This window comes from Atractosteus spatula (genome assembly GCF_055471065.1).
Source record: "Atractosteus spatula isolate fAtrSpa1 chromosome 10 unlocalized genomic scaffold, fAtrSpa1.hap1 SUPER_10_unloc_8, whole genome shotgun sequence".
Lineage (NCBI taxonomy): Eukaryota > Metazoa > Chordata > Actinopteri > Semionotiformes > Lepisosteidae > Atractosteus > Atractosteus spatula.
The window spans coordinates 777,675-795,492 of record NW_028296628.1 but is presented as its reverse complement, the minus strand read 5'-3'; the positions used below and the strand labels follow the sequence as shown (position 1 = coordinate 795,492).

Genomic DNA, 17,818 nt, shown 5'->3' with positions numbered 1-17,818 from the left:
AGCCCAATTGCAAATGATCGGCTCCGCGTACAGAAGGAACGTGCGTTTGGTACAAGAGTGCATGAAGGCACCGGAAATACATTGGGAACAAATGACCGGTCGCTCAAGACCTCTGTGAAGTACAGGAGCGTGCAACAAGAGGCTGTTTCCGCCCGGTCTCGGACCGGGGACCTTTCGCGTGTTAGGCGAACGTGATAGCCGCTACACTACGGAAACCTGCAGGGACCGCTGCTGGTGTCTCGCTTGCGTTTCGGGCTGAGAATGGGAAGCATCACTTTAGGCAGGGGGCGCTGGAAAGAGGAACAAAGGGCGCGATGAAACAAAATGCCGAAACCCGGGATCGAACCAGGGACCTTTAGATCTTCAGTCTAACGCTCTCCCAACTGAGCTATTTCGGCAGTGCACAGAGCCCACAGCCACCTGCTCCAGCGGCATGAGCGCACCAAGAGGAACGGGAGAGTGTTGCAGGAACGTCACTCAGAAGGAAAGCCACCCAGCTGCGCCCTCTGAGCTCTGTCCAGAGCATCTTCCTCGCATGGACTCCTGCCTGCGACGGGCAGGAAACAATTAGTAAGAACAGAACAGCACCCCATGGGTGTCTCATGACCACACCTTAGGTTGTGACACGTGCAGGTGTGAGGGGTTGCCGGGCTACTCTGGAGCAGAGCTTGGGCGGAGGGGGGGCGGGAAAGCAGACAAAGAGGTGACACCTCAAGGTCTGCACGATCACAGCTCTCCGCCGCCCCAGGCTTCCGCTCGATAAGCTACTGGACACACCCGCCCCTCCTCACACAGACCGTGGAAAAGCCCCCGAGTGGGAGGGCTCTCTCTTCCTCCCAGGAGCTCTTGGACACGACGCACAGACAGAGCGCGGGGAGCCGCCGCCTGCAAACATGGCTCCAGGCAGGACTCCACTCCGCAGGAGCCGCAGAGCAGAGGAGATGGGGGCAGCTTAGTTCCTGTGCAGAGACCTGAGCTGTTGTTGCTGCGGACGCTGTCTTTTCTGTTCTCGGGGTAGGAGTGAATGTTGAGTTGCCCTTAGAAATGAAGCAGAGCACTTCAACGGCACGGGTGTGTGTGTGTGCGTGCGCCCTGGTGATTCTGGGAGACAGATTGAACCTGGGCTAAAAGAGAGGGGGCTTAGCCCTCTTCCATTTGCTAGTTCAGAGTTGTACAACCCATTTGTATCTGCTAGGCGGCGCAGTCGTCGTGCACAAAGAACGCTTTGAAAAGCGTCAAAAGCAAGTCATTCCGAGTTGGTCGTTTGTGTTTTCCGTTCAGACGCGAAATGCTGAAATGATCTCTCGGCTCCTCGGTTGTCATTTCTGCTCCGTAAAGAAATCACAGCACGCGTCGCCTTCCAGCACGCTGGGTCGGGACACGATGCCGGGGATCGAAGGGTGTGATGTCTTCCTCGTTAGTATAGTGGCAAGTATCCCCGCCTGTCACGCGGGAGACCGGGGTTCGATTCCCCGACGGGGAGTAGAAAGCTTTTCTTTTACCTCCTTAGAGAAAGGACTGCCTTTCACTTCTCTGTTTTCTTTCACAGCGTCGTGCACCTTTTCATTGCTCTCGCTTTCAGAGCCTCCGCACGGCACACGACTCGACATCAGAAAGCACATTGAAGTGAAAGCAGGAAGCGCTGCGACATGCACTGTGCAGATCCAGCCACACTAAGAGGTGAGTGGGTCTGTTCGATGCACAAAGAACGCTTTGATAAGCGTCAAAGGCAAGTCATTCCGAGTTGGTCGTTTGTGTTTTCTGTTCAGACGCGAAATGCTGAAATGATCTCTCGGCTCCTCGGTTGTCATTTCTGCTCCGTAAAGAAATCACAGCACGCGTCGGCTTCCAGCACGGTGGGTCGGGACACGATGCCGGGGGTCGGAGAGAGCGATGTCTTCCTCGTTAGTATAGTGGTGATTATCCCCACCTGTCACGCGGGAGACTGGGGTACATCAGGACGCGCATTGGAGTGAAAGCAGGATGCGCTGCGACATGCACTGTGCAGATCCCGCCACACTTAGAGGTGAGTGGGTCTGTGCGATCACAGCGCTAGGCGAATCCCCAATCCCCTTTTGTGCGTGGCGACAAAAGAAGCCGGTCTGTTTCCGCCAAGTTTCGAACCAGGGACTTTTCGCGTGTGAGGCAAACGTGATAACCACTACACTACGGAAACGGTAGCAAACCCTTCCCAGCGGCCCAGTGCTGAGCTTCGCCAATGCGATTCAGCTGCTTCCAGTGCCTTTATTGGAGTGCGCTGATGGACCGTGCTCTCTCTCCAGAGACCAGCACGCCTGTCATGGACGGAGCAGGAAAAGCGGCGCCACATTCTACAGCCCTCTCCACGCAATCGACGAAATCGGGCTACTGAAGTGGAGAAAATCGCCTCTCCAGAAAGTGCAAATATCATCTTGGAGAGTATAAATCCTATTGCCGAAGGTCAGCCCTGTCTACCAGAGTAACCCTCCCACCTCCTGCAGCGATGATCAGCTCGTCTCACACGCGAGAAGTCTTCGGTTGGAAACAAGCGCCCCCTCTTCTCGCGCGTTTTGCACGTTCGAGTGGTTTTAATGCGGCTCCTTCGTACACGGTGCTGATCTTTTGGAAAGCAGGAGGCAAAACTGACACGTTCCCATGCCGGGAGTCAAACCCGGGCCGCCTGGGTGAAAACCAGGAATCCTAACCGCTAGACCATATGGGAGCACACAACCCCGCTGTTCCGGGCATCATGCAAGCAAACTACATAAATATGAGAAAACACGCAAGAGAGTTGTCACTCAGAGTGTCGAAGGGTCGATGTATACTGGGGCTCAGTTGAAACGCAACGTCAGGACTTTTCCGAATTAGGTCACACGAAGAGAGCACAGCCTTTTCCGCCCTACCATGTGTGTATCGGTAACTCGCCGTGATCGTATAGTGGTCAGTACTTGGCGTTGTGGCCGCAACAACCCCGGTTCGAATCCGGGTCACGGCAGAATAGGGGCGTCTGCTTTTACTACTTGCGCGAATGAAGGCAAAAAAAAGCCAATGGATGTGAACGAACGGCGCTTTACAGAGGAGTACTGCCTGACTGGATCGTTGATGAACGACAGAGGCCACTCCGACCTCTTCTCGGTTTTCTTCAACGACTTTCTAAGGATCTTCTTCACATTCGCCCATGCAGGGGAAGCCAGTTACACCAAAGCAAACGCAGGAAAGTGCATTTCAAGCAGAGACCAGGAGGGACTTGTTTACACCGAGAGTGGTCGGAGAATGGAACAATGCGCCCAGCCCTGTTGCTGGAGCCGATTCTTGATGAGATCTTGGGCTCACTGGATGCTAATCTTTCTGTTGTTCTTGCAGGTCCTGCGCTGCTTTTGAGCCGACAGAGCTCGTCCTGGTCTGTCGGCACAGCCCAATTGCAAATGATCGGCTCCGCGTACAGAAGGAACGTGCGTTTGGTACAAGAGTGCATGAAGGCACCGGAAATACATTGGGAACAAATGACCGGTCGCTCAAGACCTCTGTGAAGTACAGGAGCGTGCAACAAGAGGCTGTTTCCGCCCGGTCTCGAACCGGGGACCTTTCGCGTGTTAGGCGAACGTGATAGCCGCTACACTACGGAAACCTGCAGGGACCGCTGCTGGTGTCTCGCTTGCGTTTCGGGCTGAGAAAGGGAAGCGTCACTTTAGGCAGGGGGCGCTGGAGAGAGGAACAAAGGGCGCGATGAAACAAAATGCCGAAACCCGGGATCGAACCAGGGACCTTTAGATCTTCAGTCTAACGCTCTCCCAACTGAGCTATTTCGGCAGTGCACAGAGCCCACAGCCACCTGCTCCAGCCTTCCTGTATTGCGGCATGAGCGCACCAAGAGGAGCTGGAGAGTGTTGCAGGAACGTCACTCAGAAGGAAAGCCACCCAGCTGCGCCCTCTGAGCTCTGTCCAGAGCATCTTCCTCGCATGGACTCCTGCCTGCGACGGGCAGGAAACAATTAGCAAGAACAGAACAGCACCCCATGGGTGTCTCATGACCACACCTTAGGTTGTGACACGTGCAGGTGTGAGGGGTTGCCGGGCTACTCTGGAGCAGAGCTTGGGCGGAGGGGGGGCGGGAAAGCAGACAAAGAGGTGACACCTCAAGGTCTGCACGATCACAGCTCTCCGCCGCCCCAGGCTTCCGCTCGATAAGCTACTGGACACACCCGCCCCTCCTCACACAGACCGTGGAAAAGCCTCCGAGTGGGAGGGCTCTCTCTTCCTCCCAGGAGCTCTTGGACACGACGCACAGACAGAGCGCGGGGAGCCGCCGCCTGCAAACATGGCTCCAGGCAGGACTCCACTCCGCAGGAGCCGCAGAGCAGAGGAGATGGGGGCAGCTTAGTTCCTGTGCAGAGACCTGAGCTGTTGTTGCTGCGGACGCTGTCTTTTCTGTTCTCGGGGTAGGAGTGAATGTTGAGTTGCCCTTAGAAATGAAGCAGAGCACTTCAACGGCACGGGTGTGTGCGTGCGCCCTGGTGATTCTGGGAGACAGATCGAACCTGGGCTAAAAGAGAGGGGGCTTAGCCCTCTTCCATTTGCTAGTTCAGAGTTGTACAACCCATTTGTATCTGCTAGGCGGCGCAGTCGTCGTGCACAAAGAACGCTTTGAAAAGCGTCAAAAGCAAGTCATTCCGAGTTGGTCGTTTGTGTTTTCCGTTCAGACGCGAAATGCTGAAATGATCTCTCGGCTCCTCGGTTGTCATTTCTGCTCCGTAAAGGAATCACAGCACGCGTCGCCTTCCAGCACGCTGGGTCGGGACACGATGCCGGGGATCGAAGGGTGTGATGTCTTCCTCGTTAGTATAGTGGCAAGTATCCCCGCCTGTCACGCGGGAGACCGGGGTTCGATTCCCCGACGGGGAGTAGAAAGCTTTTCTTTTACCTCCTTAGAGAAAGGACTGCCTTTCACTTCTCTGTTTTCTTTCACAGCGTCGTGCACCTTTTCATTGCTCTCGCTTTCAGAGCCTCCGCACGGCACACGACTCGACATCAGAAAACACATTGAAGTGAAAGCAGGAAGCGCTGCGACATGCACTGTGCAGATCCCGCCACACTAAGAGGTGAGTGGGTCTGTTCGATGCACAAAGAATGCTTTGATAAGCGTCAAAGGCAAGTCATTCCGAGTTGGTCGTTTGTGTTTTCTGTTCAGACGCGAAATGCTGAAATGATCTCTCGGCTCCTCGGTTGTCATTTCTGCTCCGTAAAGAAATCACAGCACGCGTCGGCTTCCAGCACGGTGGGTCGGGACACGATGCCGGGGGTCGGAGAGAGCGATGTCTTCCTCGTTAGTATAGTGGTGATTATCCCCACCTGTCACGCGGGAGACTGGGGTACATCAGGACGCGCATTGGAGTGAAAGCAGGATGCGCTGCGACATGCACTGTGCAGATCCCGCCACACTAAGAGGTGAGTGGGTCTGTGCGATCACAGCGCTAGGCGAATCCCCAATCCCCTTTTGTGCGTGGGGACAAAAGAAGCCGGTCTGTTTCCGTCCAGTTTCGAACCAGGGACTTTTCGCGTGGGAGGCAAACGTGATAACCACTACACTACGGAAACGGTAGCAAACCCTTCCCAGCGGCCCAGTGCTGAGCTTCGCCAATGCGATTCAGCTGCTTCCAGTGCCTTTATTGGAGTGCGCTGATGGACCGTGCTCTCTCTCCAGAGACCAGCACGCCTGTCATGGACGGAGCAGGAAAAGCGGCGCCACATTCTACAGCCCTCTCCACGCAATCGACAAAATCGGGCTACTGAAGTGGAGAAAATCGCCTCTCCAGAAAGTGCAAATATCATCTTGGAGAGTATAAATCCTATTGCCGAAGGTCAGCCCTGTCTACCAGAGTAACCCTCCCACCTCCTGCAGCGATGATCAGCTCGTCTCACACGCGAGAAGTCTTCGGTTGGAAACAAGCGCCCCCTCTTCTCGCGCGTTTTGCACGTTCGAGTGGTTTTAATGCGGCTCCTTCGTACACGGTGCTGATCTTTTGGAAAGCAGGAGGCAAAACTGACACGTTCCCATGCCGGGAGTCAAACCCGGGCCGCCTGGGTGAAAACCAGGAATCCTAACCGCTAGACCATATGGGAGCACACAACCCCGCTGTTCCGGGCATCATGCAAGCAAACTACATAAATATGAGAAAACACGGAAGAGAGTTGTCACTCAGAGTGTCGAAGGGTCGATGTATACTGGGGCTCAGTTGAAACGCAACGTCAGGACTTTTCCGAATTAGGTCACACGAAGAGAGCACAGCCTTTTCCGCCCTACCATGTGTGTATCGGTAACTCGCCGTGATCGTATAGTGGTCAGTACTTTGCGTTGTGGCCGCAACAACCCCGGTTCGAATCCGGGTCACGGCAGAATAGGGGCGTCTGCTTTTACTACTTGCGCGAATGAAGGCAAAAAAAAGTCAATGGATGTGAACGAACGGCGCTTTACAGAGGAGTACTGCCTGACTGGATCGTTGATGAACGACAGAGGCCACTCCGACCTCTTCTCGGTTTTCTTCAACGACTTACTAAGGATCTTCTTCACATTCGCCCATGCAGGGGAAGCCAGTTTCACCAAAGCAAACGCAGGAAAGTGCATTTCAAGCAGAGACCAGGAGGGACTTGTTTACACCGAGAGTGGTCGGAGAATGGAACAATGCGCCCAGCCCTGTTGCTGGAGCCGATTCTTGATGAGATCTTGGGCTCACTGGATGCTAATCTTTCTGTTGTTCTTGCAGGTCCTGCGCTGCTTTTGAGCCGACAGAGCTCGTCCTGGTCTGTCGGCACAGCCCAATTGCAAATGATCGGCTCCGCGTACAGAAGGAACGTGCGTTTGGTACAAGAGTGCATGAAGGCACCGGAAATACATTGGGAACAAATGACCGGTCGCTCAAGACCTCTGTGAAGTACAGGAGCGTGCAACAAGAGGCTGTTTCCGCCCGGTCTCGGACCGGGGACCTTTCGCGTGTTAGGCGAACGTGATAGCCGCTACACTACGGAAACCTGCAGGGACCACTGCTGGTGTCTCGCTTGCGTTTCGGGCTGAGAATGGGAAGCGTCACTTTAGGCAGGGGGCGCTGGAAAGAGGAACAAAGGGCGCGATGAAACAAAATGCCGAAACCCAGGATCGAACCAGGGACCTTTAGATCTTCAGTCTAACGCTCTCCCAACTGAGCTATTTCGGCAGTGCACAGAGCCCACAGCCACCTGCTCCAGCCTTCCTGTGTTGCGGCATGAGCGCACCAAGAGGAGCGGGAGAGTGTTGCAGGAACGTCACTCAGAAGGAAAGCCACCCAGCTGCGCCCTCTGAGCTCTGTCCAGCGCATCTTCCTCGCATGGACTCCTGCCTGCGACGGGCAGGAAACAATTAGCAAGAACAGAACAGCACCCCATGGGTGTCTCATGACCACACCTTAGGTTGTGACACGTGCAGGTGTGAGGGGTTGCCGGGCTACTCTGGAGCAGAGCTTGGGCGGAGGGGGGGCGGGAAAGCAGACAAAGAGGTGACACCTCAAGGTCTGCACGATCACAGCTCTCCGCCGCCCCAGGCTTCCGCTCGATAAGCTACTGGACACACCCGCCCCTCCTCACACAGACCGTGGAAAAGCCCCCGAGTGGGAGGGCTCTCTCTTCCTCCCAGGAGCTCTTGGACACGACGCACAGACAGAGCGCGGGGAGCCGCCGCCTGCAAACACGGCTCCAGGCAGGACTCCACTCCACAGGAGCCGCAGAGCAGAGGAGATGGGGGCAGCTTAGTTCCTGTGCAGAGACCTGAGCTGTTGTTGCTGCGGACGCTGTCTTTTCTGTTCTCGGGGTAGGAGTGAATGTTGAGTTGCCCTTAGAAATGAAGCAGAGCACTTCAACGGCACGGGTGTGTGTGTGTGCGTGCGCCCTGGTGATTCTGGGAGACAGATCGAACCTGGGCTAAAAGAGAGGGGGCTTAGCCCTCTTCCATTTGCTAGTTCAGAGTTGTACAACCCATTTGTATCTGCTAGGCGGCGCAGTCGTCGTGCACAAAGAACGCTTTGAAAAGCGTCAAAAGCAAGTCATTCCGAGTTGGTCGTTTGTGTTTTCCGTTCAGACGCGAAATGCTGAAATGATCTCTCGGCTCCTCGGTTGTCATTTCTGCTCCGTAAAGGAATCACAGCACGCGTCGCCTTCCAGCACGCTGGGTCGGGACACGATGCCGGGGATCGAAGGGTGTGATGTCTTCCTCGTTAGTATAGTGGCAAGTATCCCCGCCTGTCACGCGGGAGACCGGGGTTCGATTCCCCGACGGGGAGTAGAAAGCTCTACTTTTACCTCCTTAGAGAAAGGACTGCCTTTCACTTCTCTGTTTTCTTTCACAGCGTCGTGCACCTTTTCATTGCTCTCGCTTTCAGAGCCTCCGCACGGCACACGACTCGACATCAGAAAGCACATTGAAGTGAAAGCAGGAAGCGCTGCGACATGCACTGTGCAGATCCCGCCACACTAAGAGGTGAGTGGGTCTGTTCGATGCACAAAGAACGCTTTGATAAGCGTCAAAGGCAAGTCATTCCGAGTTGGTCGTTTGAGTTTTCTGTTCAGACGCGAAATGCTGAAATGATCTCTCGGCTCCTCGGTTGTCATTTCTGCTCCGTAAAGAAATCACAGCACGCGTCGGCTTCCAGCACGGTGGGTCGGGACACGATGCCGGGGGTCGGAGAGAGCGATGTCTTCCTCGTTAGTATAGTGGTGATTATCCGCACCTGTCACGCGGGAGACTGGGGTACATCAGGACGCGCATTGAAGTGAAAGCAGGATGCGCTGCGACATGCACTGTGCAGATCCCGCCACACTATGAGGTGAGTGGGTCTGTTCGATCACTGCGCTAGGCGAATCCCCAATCCCCTTTTGTGCGTGCCGACAAAGGAAGCCGGTCTGTTTCCGCCCGGTTTCGAACCGGGGACCTTTCGCGTGTGAGGCGAACGTGATAACCACTACACTACGGAAACGGTGGCAATCCCTGCCCAGCGGCCCAGCGCTGAGCTTCGCCAATGCGATTCAGCTGCTTCCAGTGCCTTTATTGGAGTGCGCTGATGGACCGTGCTCTCTCTCCAGAGACCAGCACGCCTGTCATGGACGGAGCAGGAAAGGCGGCGCCACATTCTACAGCCCTCTCCACGCAATCGACGAAATCGGGCTACTGAAGTGGAGAAAATCGCCTCTCCAGAAAGTGCAAATATCATCTTGGAGAGTATAAATCCTATTGCCGAAGGTCAGCCCTGTCTACCAGAGTAACCCTCCCACCTCCTGCAGGGATGATCAGCTCGTCTCACACGCGAGAAGTCTTCGGTTGGAAACAAGCGCCCCCTCTTCTCGCGCGTTTTGCACGTTCGAGTGGTTTTAATGCGGCTCCTTCGTACACGGTGCTGATCTTTTGGAAAGCAGGAGGCAAAACTGACAGGTTCCCATACCGGGAGTCGAACCCGGGCCGCCTGGGTGAAAACCAGGAATCCTAACCGCTAGACCATATGGGAGCACACACCCCTGCTGTTCCGGGCATCATGCAAGCAAACTACATAAATATGAGAAAACGCGCAAGAGAGTTGTCACTCAGAGTGTCGAAGGGTCGATGTATACTGGGGCTCAGTTGAAATGCAACGTCAGGACTTTTCCGAATTAGGTCACACGAAGAGAGCACAGCCTTTTCCGGCCTGCCACGTGGGTATCGGTAACTCGCCGTGATCGTATAGTGGTCAGTACTTTGCGTTGTGGCCGCAACAACCCCGGTTCGAATCCGGGTCACGGCAGAATAGGGGCGTCTGCTTTGACTACTTGCGCGAATGAAGGCAAAAAAAAGCCAATCGATGTGAACGAACGGCGCTTTACAGAGGAGTACTGCCTGACTGGATCGTTGATGAACGACAGAGGCCACTCTGACCTCTTCTCGGTTTTCTTCAATGACTTACTAAGGATCTTCTTCACATTCGCCCATGCAGGGGAAGCCAGTTACACCAAAGCAAACGCAGGAAAGTGCATTTCAAGCAGAGACCAGGAGGGACTTGTTTACACCGAGAGTGGTCGGAGAATGGAACAATGCGCCCAGCCCTGTTGCTGGATCCGATTCTTGATGAGATCTTGGGCTCACTAAGAGGCCCCCGCTGGATGCTAATCTTTCTGTTGTTGTTGCAGGTCCTGCGCTGCTTTTGAGCCGACAGAGCTCGTCCTGGTCTGTCGGCACAGCCCAATTGCAAATGATCGGCTCCGCGTACAGAAGGAACGTGCGTTTGGTACAAGAGTGCATGAAGGCACCGGAAATACATTGGGAACAAATGACCGGTCGCTCAAGACCTCTGTGAAGTACAGGAGCGTGCAAAAAGAGGCTGTTTCCGCCCGGTCTCGAACCGGGGACCTTTCGCGTGTGAGGCGAACGTGATAGCCGCTACACTACGGAAACCTGCAGGGACCGCTGCTGGTGTCTCGCTTGCGTTTCGGGCTGAGAAAGGGAAGCGTCACTTTAGGCAGGGGGCGCTGGAGAGAGGAACAAAGGGCGCGATGAAACAAAATGCCGAAACCCGGGATCAAACCAGGGACTTTTAGATCTTCAGTCTAACGCTCTCCCAACTGACCTATTTCGGCAGTGCGCAGAGCCCACAGCCACCTGCTCCAGCCTTCCTGTGTTGCGGCATGAGCGCACCAAGAGGAGCGGGAGAGTGTTGCAGGAACGTCACTCAGAAGGAAAGCCACCCAGCTGTGCCCTCTGAGCTCTGTCCAGCGCATCTTCCTCGCATGGACTCCTGCCTGCGACGGGCAGGAAACAATTAGCAAGAACAGAGCAGCACCCCATGGGTGTCTCATGACCACACCTTAGGTTGTGACACGTGCAGGTGTGAGGGGTTGCCGGGCTACTCTGGAGCAGAGCTTGGGCGGAGGGGGGGCGGGAAAGCAGACAAAGAGGTGACACCTCAAGGTCTGCACGATCACAGCTCTCCGCCGCCCCAGGCTTCCGCTCGATAAGCTACTGGACACACCCGCCCCTCCTCACACAGACCGTGGAAAAGCCCCCGAGTGGGAGGGCTCTCTCTTCCTCCCAGGAGCTCTTGGACGCACAGACAGAGCGCGGGGAGCCGCCGCCTGCAAACACGGCTCCAGGCAGGACTCCACTCCGCAGGAGCCGCAGAGCAGAGGAGATGGGGGCAGCTTAGCTCCTGTGCAGAGACCTGAGCTGTTGTTGCTGCGGACGCTGTCTTTTCTGTTCTCGGGGTAGGAGTGAATGTTGAGTTGCCCTTAGAAATGAAGCAGAGCACTTCAACGGCACGGGTGTGTGTGCGTGCGCCCTGGTGATTCTGGGAGACAGATCGAACCTGGGCTAAAAGAGAGGGGGCTTAGCCCTCTTCCATTTGCTAGTTCAGAGTTGTACAACCCATCTGTATCTGCTAGGCGGCGCAGTCGTCGTGCACAAAGAACGCTTTGAAAAGCGTCAAAAGCAAGTCATTCCGAGTTGGTCGTTTGTGTTTTCCGTTCAGACGCGAAATGCTGAAATGATCTCTCGGCTCCTCGGTTGTCATTTCTGTTCCGTAAAGGAATCACAGCACGCGTCGCCTTCCAGCACGCTGGGTCGGGACACGATGCCGAGGATCGGCGAGTGCGGTGTCTTCCTCGTTAGTATAGTGGCAAGTATCCCCGCCTGTCACGCGGGAGACCAGGGTTCGATTCCCTGACGGGGAGTAGAAAGCTTTTCTTTTACCTCCTTAGAGAAAGGACTGCCTTTCACTTCTCTGTTTTCTTTCACAGCGTCGTGCACCTTTTCATTGCTCTCGCTTTCAGAGCCTCCGCACGGCACACGACTCGACATCAGAAAGCACATTGAAGTGAAAGCAGGAAGCGCTGCGACATGCACTGTGCAGATCCCGCCACACTAAGAGGTGAGTGGGTCTGTTCGATGCACAAAGAACGCTTTGATAAGCGTCAAAGGCAAGTCATTCCGAGTTGGTCGTTTGAGTTTTCTGTTCAGACGCGAAATGCTGAAATGATCTCTCGGCTCCTCGGTTGTCATTTCTGCTCCGTAAAGAAATCACAGCACGCGTCGGCTTCCAGCACGGTGGGTCGGGACACGATGCCGGGGGTCGGAGAGAGCGATGTCTTCCTCGTTAGTATAGTGGTGATTATCCGCACCTGTCACGCGGGAGACTGGGGTACATCAGGACGCGCATTGAAGTGAAAGCAGGATGCGCTGCGACATGCACTGTGCAGATCCCGCCACACTATGAGGTGAGTGGGTCTGTTCGATCACTGCGCTAGGCGAATCCCCAATCCCCTTTTGTGCGTGCCGACAAAGGAAGCCGGTCTGTTTCCGCCCGGTTTCGAACCGGGGACCTTTCGCGTGTGAGGCGAACGTGATAACCACTACACTACGGAAACGGTGGCAATCCCTGCCCAGCGGCCCAGCGCTGAGCTTCGCCAATGCGATTCAGCTGCTTCCAGTGCCTTTATTGGAGTGCGCTGATGGACCGTGCTCTCTCTCCAGAGACCAGCACGCCTGTCATGGACGGAGCAGGAAAGGCGGCGCCACATTCTACAGCCCTCTCCACGCAATCGACGAAATCGGGCTACTGAAGTGGAGAAAATCGCCTCTCCAGAAAGTGCAAATATCATCTTGGAGAGTATAAATCCTATTGCCGAAGGTCAGCCCTGTCTACCAGAGTAACCCTCCCACCTCCTGCAGGGATGATCAGCTCGTCTCACACGCGAGAAGTCTTCGGTTGGAAACAAGCGCCCCCTCTTCTCGCGCGTTTTGCACGTTCGAGTGGTTTTAATGCGGCTCCTTCGTACACGGTGCTGATCTTTTGGAAAGCAGGAGGCAAAACTGACAGGTTCCCATACCGGGAGTCGAACCCGGGCCGCCTGGGTGAAAACCAGGAATCCTAACCGCTAGACCATATGGGAGCACACACCCCTGCTGTTCCGGGCATCATGCAAGCAAACTACATAAATATGAGAAAACGCGCAAGAGAGTTGTCACTCAGAGTGTCGAAGGGTCGATGTATACTGGGGCTCAGTTGAAATGCAACGTCAGGACTTTTCCGAATTAGGTCACACGAAGAGAGCACAGCCTTTTCCGGCCTGCCACGTGGGTATCGGTAACTCGCCGTGATCGTATAGTGGTCAGTACTTTGCGTTGTGGCCGCAACAACCCCGGTTCGAATCCGGGTCACGGCAGAATAGGGGCGTCTGCTTTGACTACTTGCGCGAATGAAGGCAAAAAAAAGCCAATCGATGTGAACGAACGGCGCTTTACAGAGGAGTACTGCCTGACTGGATCGTTGATGAACGACAGAGGCCACTCTGACCTCTTCTCGGTTTTCTTCAATGACTTACTAAGGATCTTCTTCACATTCGCCCATGCAGGGGAAGCCAGTTACCCCAAAGCAAACGCAGGAAAGTGCATTTCAAGCAGAGACCAGGAGGGACTTGTTTACACCGAGAGTGGTCGGAGAATGGAACAATGCGCCCAGCCCTGTTGCTGGAGCCGATTCTTGATGAGATCTTGGGCTCACTAAGAGGCCCCCGCTGGATGCTAATCTTTCTGTTGTTGTTGCAGGTCCTGCGCTGCTTTTGAGCTGACAGAGCTCGTCCTGGTCTGTCGGCACAGCCCAATTGCAAATGATCGGCTCCGCGTACAGAAGGAACGTGCGTTTGGTACAAGAGTGCATGAAGGCACCGGAAATACATTGGGAACAAATGACCGGTCGCTCAAGACCTCTGTGAAGTACAGGAGCGTGCAAAAAGAGGCTGTTTCCGCCCGGTCTCGAACCGGGGACCTTTCGCGTGTGAGGCGAACGTGATAGCCGCTACACTACGGAAACCTGCAGGGACCGCTGCTGGTGTCTCGCTTGCGTTTCGGGCTGAGAAAGGGAAGCGTCACTTTAGGCAGGGGGCGCTGGAGAGAGGAACAAAGGGCGCGATGAAACAAAATGCCGAAACCCGGGATCAAACCAGGGACTTTTAGATCTTCAGTCTAACGCTCTCCCAACTGACCTATTTCGGCAGTGCGCAGAGCCCACAGCCACCTGCTCCAGCCTTCCTGTGTTGCGGCATGAGCGCACCAAGAGGAGCGGGAGAGTGTTGCAGGAACGTCACTCAGAAGGAAAGCCACCCAGCTGTGCCCTCTGAGCTCTGTCCAGCGCATCTTCCTCGCATGGACTCCTGCCTGCGACGGGCAGGAAACAATTAGCAAGAACAGAGCAGCACCCCATGGGTGTCTCATGACCACACCTTAGGTTGTGACACGTGCAGGTGTGAGGGGTTGCCGGGCTACTCTGGAGCAGAGCTTGGGCGGAGGGGGGGCGGGAAAGCAGACAAAGAGGTGACACCTCAAGGTCTGCACGATCACAGCTCTCCGCCGCCCCAGGCTTCCGCTCGATAAGCTACTGGACACACCCGCCCCTCCTCACACAGACCGTGGAAAAGCCCCCGAGTGGGAGGGCTCTCTCTTCCTCCCAGGAGCTCTTGGACGCACAGACAGAGCGCGGGGAGCCGCCGCCTGCAAACACGGCTCCAGGCAGGACTCCACTCCGCAGGAGCCGCAGAGCAGAGGAGATGGGGGCAGCTTAGCTCCTGTGCAGAGACCTGAGCTGTTGTTGCTGCGGACGCTGTCTTTTCTGTTCTCGGGGTAGGAGTGAATGTTGAGTTGCCCTTAGAAATGAAGCAGAGCACTTCAACGGCACGGGTGTGTGTGCGTGCGCCCTGGTGATTCTGGGAGACAGATCGAACCTGGGCTAAAAGAGAGGGGGCTTAGCCCTCTTCCATTTGCTAGTTCAGAGTTGTACAACCCATCTGTATCTGCTAGGCGGCGCAGTCGTCGTGCACAAAGAACGCTTTGAAAAGCGTCAAAAGCAAGTCATTCCGAGTTGGTCGTTTGTGTTTTCCGTTCAGACGCGAAATGCTGAAATGATCTCTCGGCTCCTCGGTTGTCATTTCTGTTCCGTAAAGGAATCACAGCACGCGTCGCCTTCCAGCACGCTGGGTCGGGACACGATGCCGAGGATCGGCGAGTGCGGTGTCTTCCTCGTTAGTATAGTGGCAAGTATCCCCGCCTGTCACGCGGGAGACCAGGGTTCGATTCCCTGACGGGGAGTAGAAAGCTTTTCTTTTACCTCCTTAGAGAAAGGACTGCCTTTCACTTCTCTGTTTTCTTTCACAGCGCCGTGCACCTTTTCATTGCTCTCGCTTTCAGAGCCTCCGCACGGCACACGACTCGACATCAGGAAGCACATTGAAGTGAAAGCAGGAAGCGCTGCGACATGCACTGTGCAGATCCCGCCACACTAAGAGGTGAGTGGGTCTGTTCGACGCACAAAGAACGCTTTGAAAGCATCAAAGGCAAATCATTCCGAGTTGGTCGTTTGTGTTTTCTGTTCAGACGCGAAATGCTGAAATGATCTCTCGGCTCCTCGGTTGTCATTTCTGCTCCGTAAAGGAATCACAGCAGGCGTCGGCTTCCAGCACGGTGGGTCGGGACACGATGCCGGGGGTCGGAGAGAGCGATGTCTTCCTCGTTAGTATAGTGGTGATTATCCGCACCTGTCACGCGGGAGACTGGGGTACATCAGGACGCGCATTGAAGTGAAAGCAGGATGCGCTGCGACATGCACTGTGCAGATCCCGCCACACTAAGAGGTGAGTGGGTCTGTTCGATCACTGCGCTAGGCGAATCCCCAATCCCCTTTTGTGCGTGCCGACAAAGGAAGCCGGTCTGTTTCCGCCCGGTTTCGAACCGGGGACCTTTCGCGTGTGAGGCGAACGTGATAACCACTACACTACGGAAACGGTGGCAATCCCTGCCCAGCGGCCCAGCGCTGAGCTTCGCCAATGCGATTCAGCTGCTTCCAGTGCCTTTATTGGAGTGCGCTGATGGACCGTGCTCTCTCTCCAGAGACCAGCACGCCTGTCATGGACGGAGCAGGAAAGGCGGCGCCACATTCTACAGCCCTCTCCACGCAATCGACGAAATCGGGCTACTGAAGTGGAGAAAATCGCCTCTCCAGAAAGTGCAAATATCATCTTGGAGAGTATAAATCCTATTGCCGAAGGTCAGCCCTGTCTACCAGAGTAACCCTCCCACCTCCTGCAGGGATGATCAGCTCGTCTCACACGCGAGAAGTCTTCGGTTGGAAACAAGCGCCCCCTCTTCTCGCGCGTTTTGCACGTTCGAGTGGTTTTAATGCGGCTCCTTCGTACACGGTGCTGATCTTTTGGAAAGCAGGAGGCAAAACTGACAGGTTCCCATACCGGGAGTCGAACCCGGGCCGCCTGGGTGAAAACCAGGAATCCTAACCGCTAGACCATATGGGAGCACACACCCCTGCTGTTCCGGGCATCATGCAAGCAAACTACATAAATATGAGAAAACGCGCAAGAGAGTTGTCACTCAGAGTGTCGAAGGGTCGATGTATACTGGGGCTCAGTTGAAATGCAACGTCAGGACTTTTCCGAATTAGGTCACACGAAGAGAGCACAGCCTTTTCCGGCCTGCCACGTGGGTATCGGTAACTCGCCGTGATCGTATAGTGGTCAGTACTTTGCGTTGTGGCCGCAACAACCCCGGTTCGAATCCGGGTCACGGCAGAATAGGGGCGTCTGCTTTGACTACTTGCGCGAATGAAGGCAAAAAAAAGCCAATCGATGTGAACGAACGGCGCTTTACAGAGGAGTACTGCCTGACTGGATCGTTGATGAACGACAGAGGCCACTCTGACCTCTTCTCGGTTTTCTTCAATGACTTACTAAGGATCTTCTTCACATTCGCCCATGCAGGGGAAGCCAGTTACCCCAAAGCAAACGCAGGAAAGTGCATTTCAAGCAGAGACCAGGAGGGACTTGTTTACACCGAGAGTGGTCGGAGAATGGAACAATGCGCCCAGCCCTGTTGCTGGAGCCGATTCTTGATGAGATCTTGGGCTCACTAAGAGGCCCCCGCTGGATGCTAATCTTTCTGTTGTTGTTGCAGGTCCTGCGCTGCTTTTGAGCCGACAGAGCTCGTCCTGGTCTGTCGGCACAGCCCAATTGCAAATGATCGGCTCCGCGTACAGAAGGAACGTGCGTTTGGTACAAGAGTGCATGAAGGCACCGGAAATACATTGGGAACAAATGACCGGTCGCTCAAGACCTCTGTGAAGTACAGGAGCGTGCAAAAAGAGGCTGTTTCCGCCCGGTCCCGAACCGGGGACCTTTCGCGTGTGAGGCGAACGTGATAGCCGCTACACTACGGAAACCTGCAGGGACCGCTGCTGGTGTCTCGCTTGCGTTTCGGGCTGAGAAAGGGAAGCGTCACTTTAGGCAGGGGGCGCTGGAGAGAGGAACAAAGGGCGCGATGAAACAAAATGCCGAAACCCGGGATCAAACCAGGGACTTTTAGATCTTCAGTCTAACGCTCTCCCAACTGACCTATTTCGGCAGTGCGCAGAGCCCACAGCCACCTGCTCCAGCCTTCCTGTGTTGCGGCATGAGCGCACCAAGAGGAGCGGGAGAGTGTTGCAGGAACGTCACTCAGAAGGAAAGCCACCCAGCTGTGCCCTCTGAGCTCTGTCCAGCGCATCTTCCTCGCATGGACTCCTGCCTGCGACGGGCAGGAAACAATTAGCAAGAACAGAGCAGCACCCCATGGGTGTCTCATGACCACACCTTAGGTTGTGACACGTGCAGGTGTGAGGGGTTGCCGGGCTACTCTGGAGCAGAGCTTGGGCGGAGGGGGGGCGGGAAAGCAGACAAAGAGGTGACACCTCAAGGTCTGCACGATCACAGCTCTCCGCCGCCCCAGGCTTCCGCTCGATAAGCTACTGGACACACCCGC

At 55.3% G+C, this 17,818-nt stretch overlaps 8 non-coding genes across 8 annotated transcripts; all 8 read right to left on the bottom strand.

The window, feature by feature from the left end:
- Positions 1-325: 325 nt before the first annotated feature.
- trnaf-gaa (transfer RNA phenylalanine (anticodon GAA)) lies at positions 326-398 on the bottom strand. Its single transcript has one exon. It is a non-coding gene; the product is annotated as a tRNA-Phe (tRNA).
- Positions 399-3,716: 3,318 nt separating this feature from the next.
- trnaf-gaa (transfer RNA phenylalanine (anticodon GAA)) lies at positions 3,717-3,789 on the bottom strand. Its single transcript has one exon. It is a non-coding gene; the product is annotated as a tRNA-Phe (tRNA).
- A 5,116-nt stretch (positions 3,790-8,905) lies between these two features.
- On the bottom strand, positions 8,906-8,978 carry trnav-cac (transfer RNA valine (anticodon CAC)). The gene has a single exon. It is a non-coding gene; the product is annotated as a tRNA-Val (tRNA).
- Positions 8,979-9,431: 453 nt separating this feature from the next.
- Positions 9,432-9,503, bottom strand: trnae-uuc (transfer RNA glutamic acid (anticodon UUC)). Its single transcript has one exon. It is a non-coding gene; the product is annotated as a tRNA-Glu (tRNA).
- Positions 9,504-12,314: 2,811 nt separating this feature from the next.
- Positions 12,315-12,387, bottom strand: trnav-cac (transfer RNA valine (anticodon CAC)). Its single transcript has one exon. It is a non-coding gene; the product is annotated as a tRNA-Val (tRNA).
- Positions 12,388-12,840: 453 nt separating this feature from the next.
- On the bottom strand, positions 12,841-12,912 carry trnae-uuc (transfer RNA glutamic acid (anticodon UUC)). Its single transcript has one exon. It is a non-coding gene; the product is annotated as a tRNA-Glu (tRNA).
- Positions 12,913-15,722: 2,810 nt separating this feature from the next.
- On the bottom strand, positions 15,723-15,795 carry trnav-cac (transfer RNA valine (anticodon CAC)). Its single transcript has one exon. It is a non-coding gene; the product is annotated as a tRNA-Val (tRNA).
- Positions 15,796-16,248: 453 nt separating this feature from the next.
- Positions 16,249-16,320, bottom strand: trnae-uuc (transfer RNA glutamic acid (anticodon UUC)). The gene has a single exon. It is a non-coding gene; the product is annotated as a tRNA-Glu (tRNA).
- Between the last annotated feature and the right edge of the window lie 1,498 nt (positions 16,321-17,818).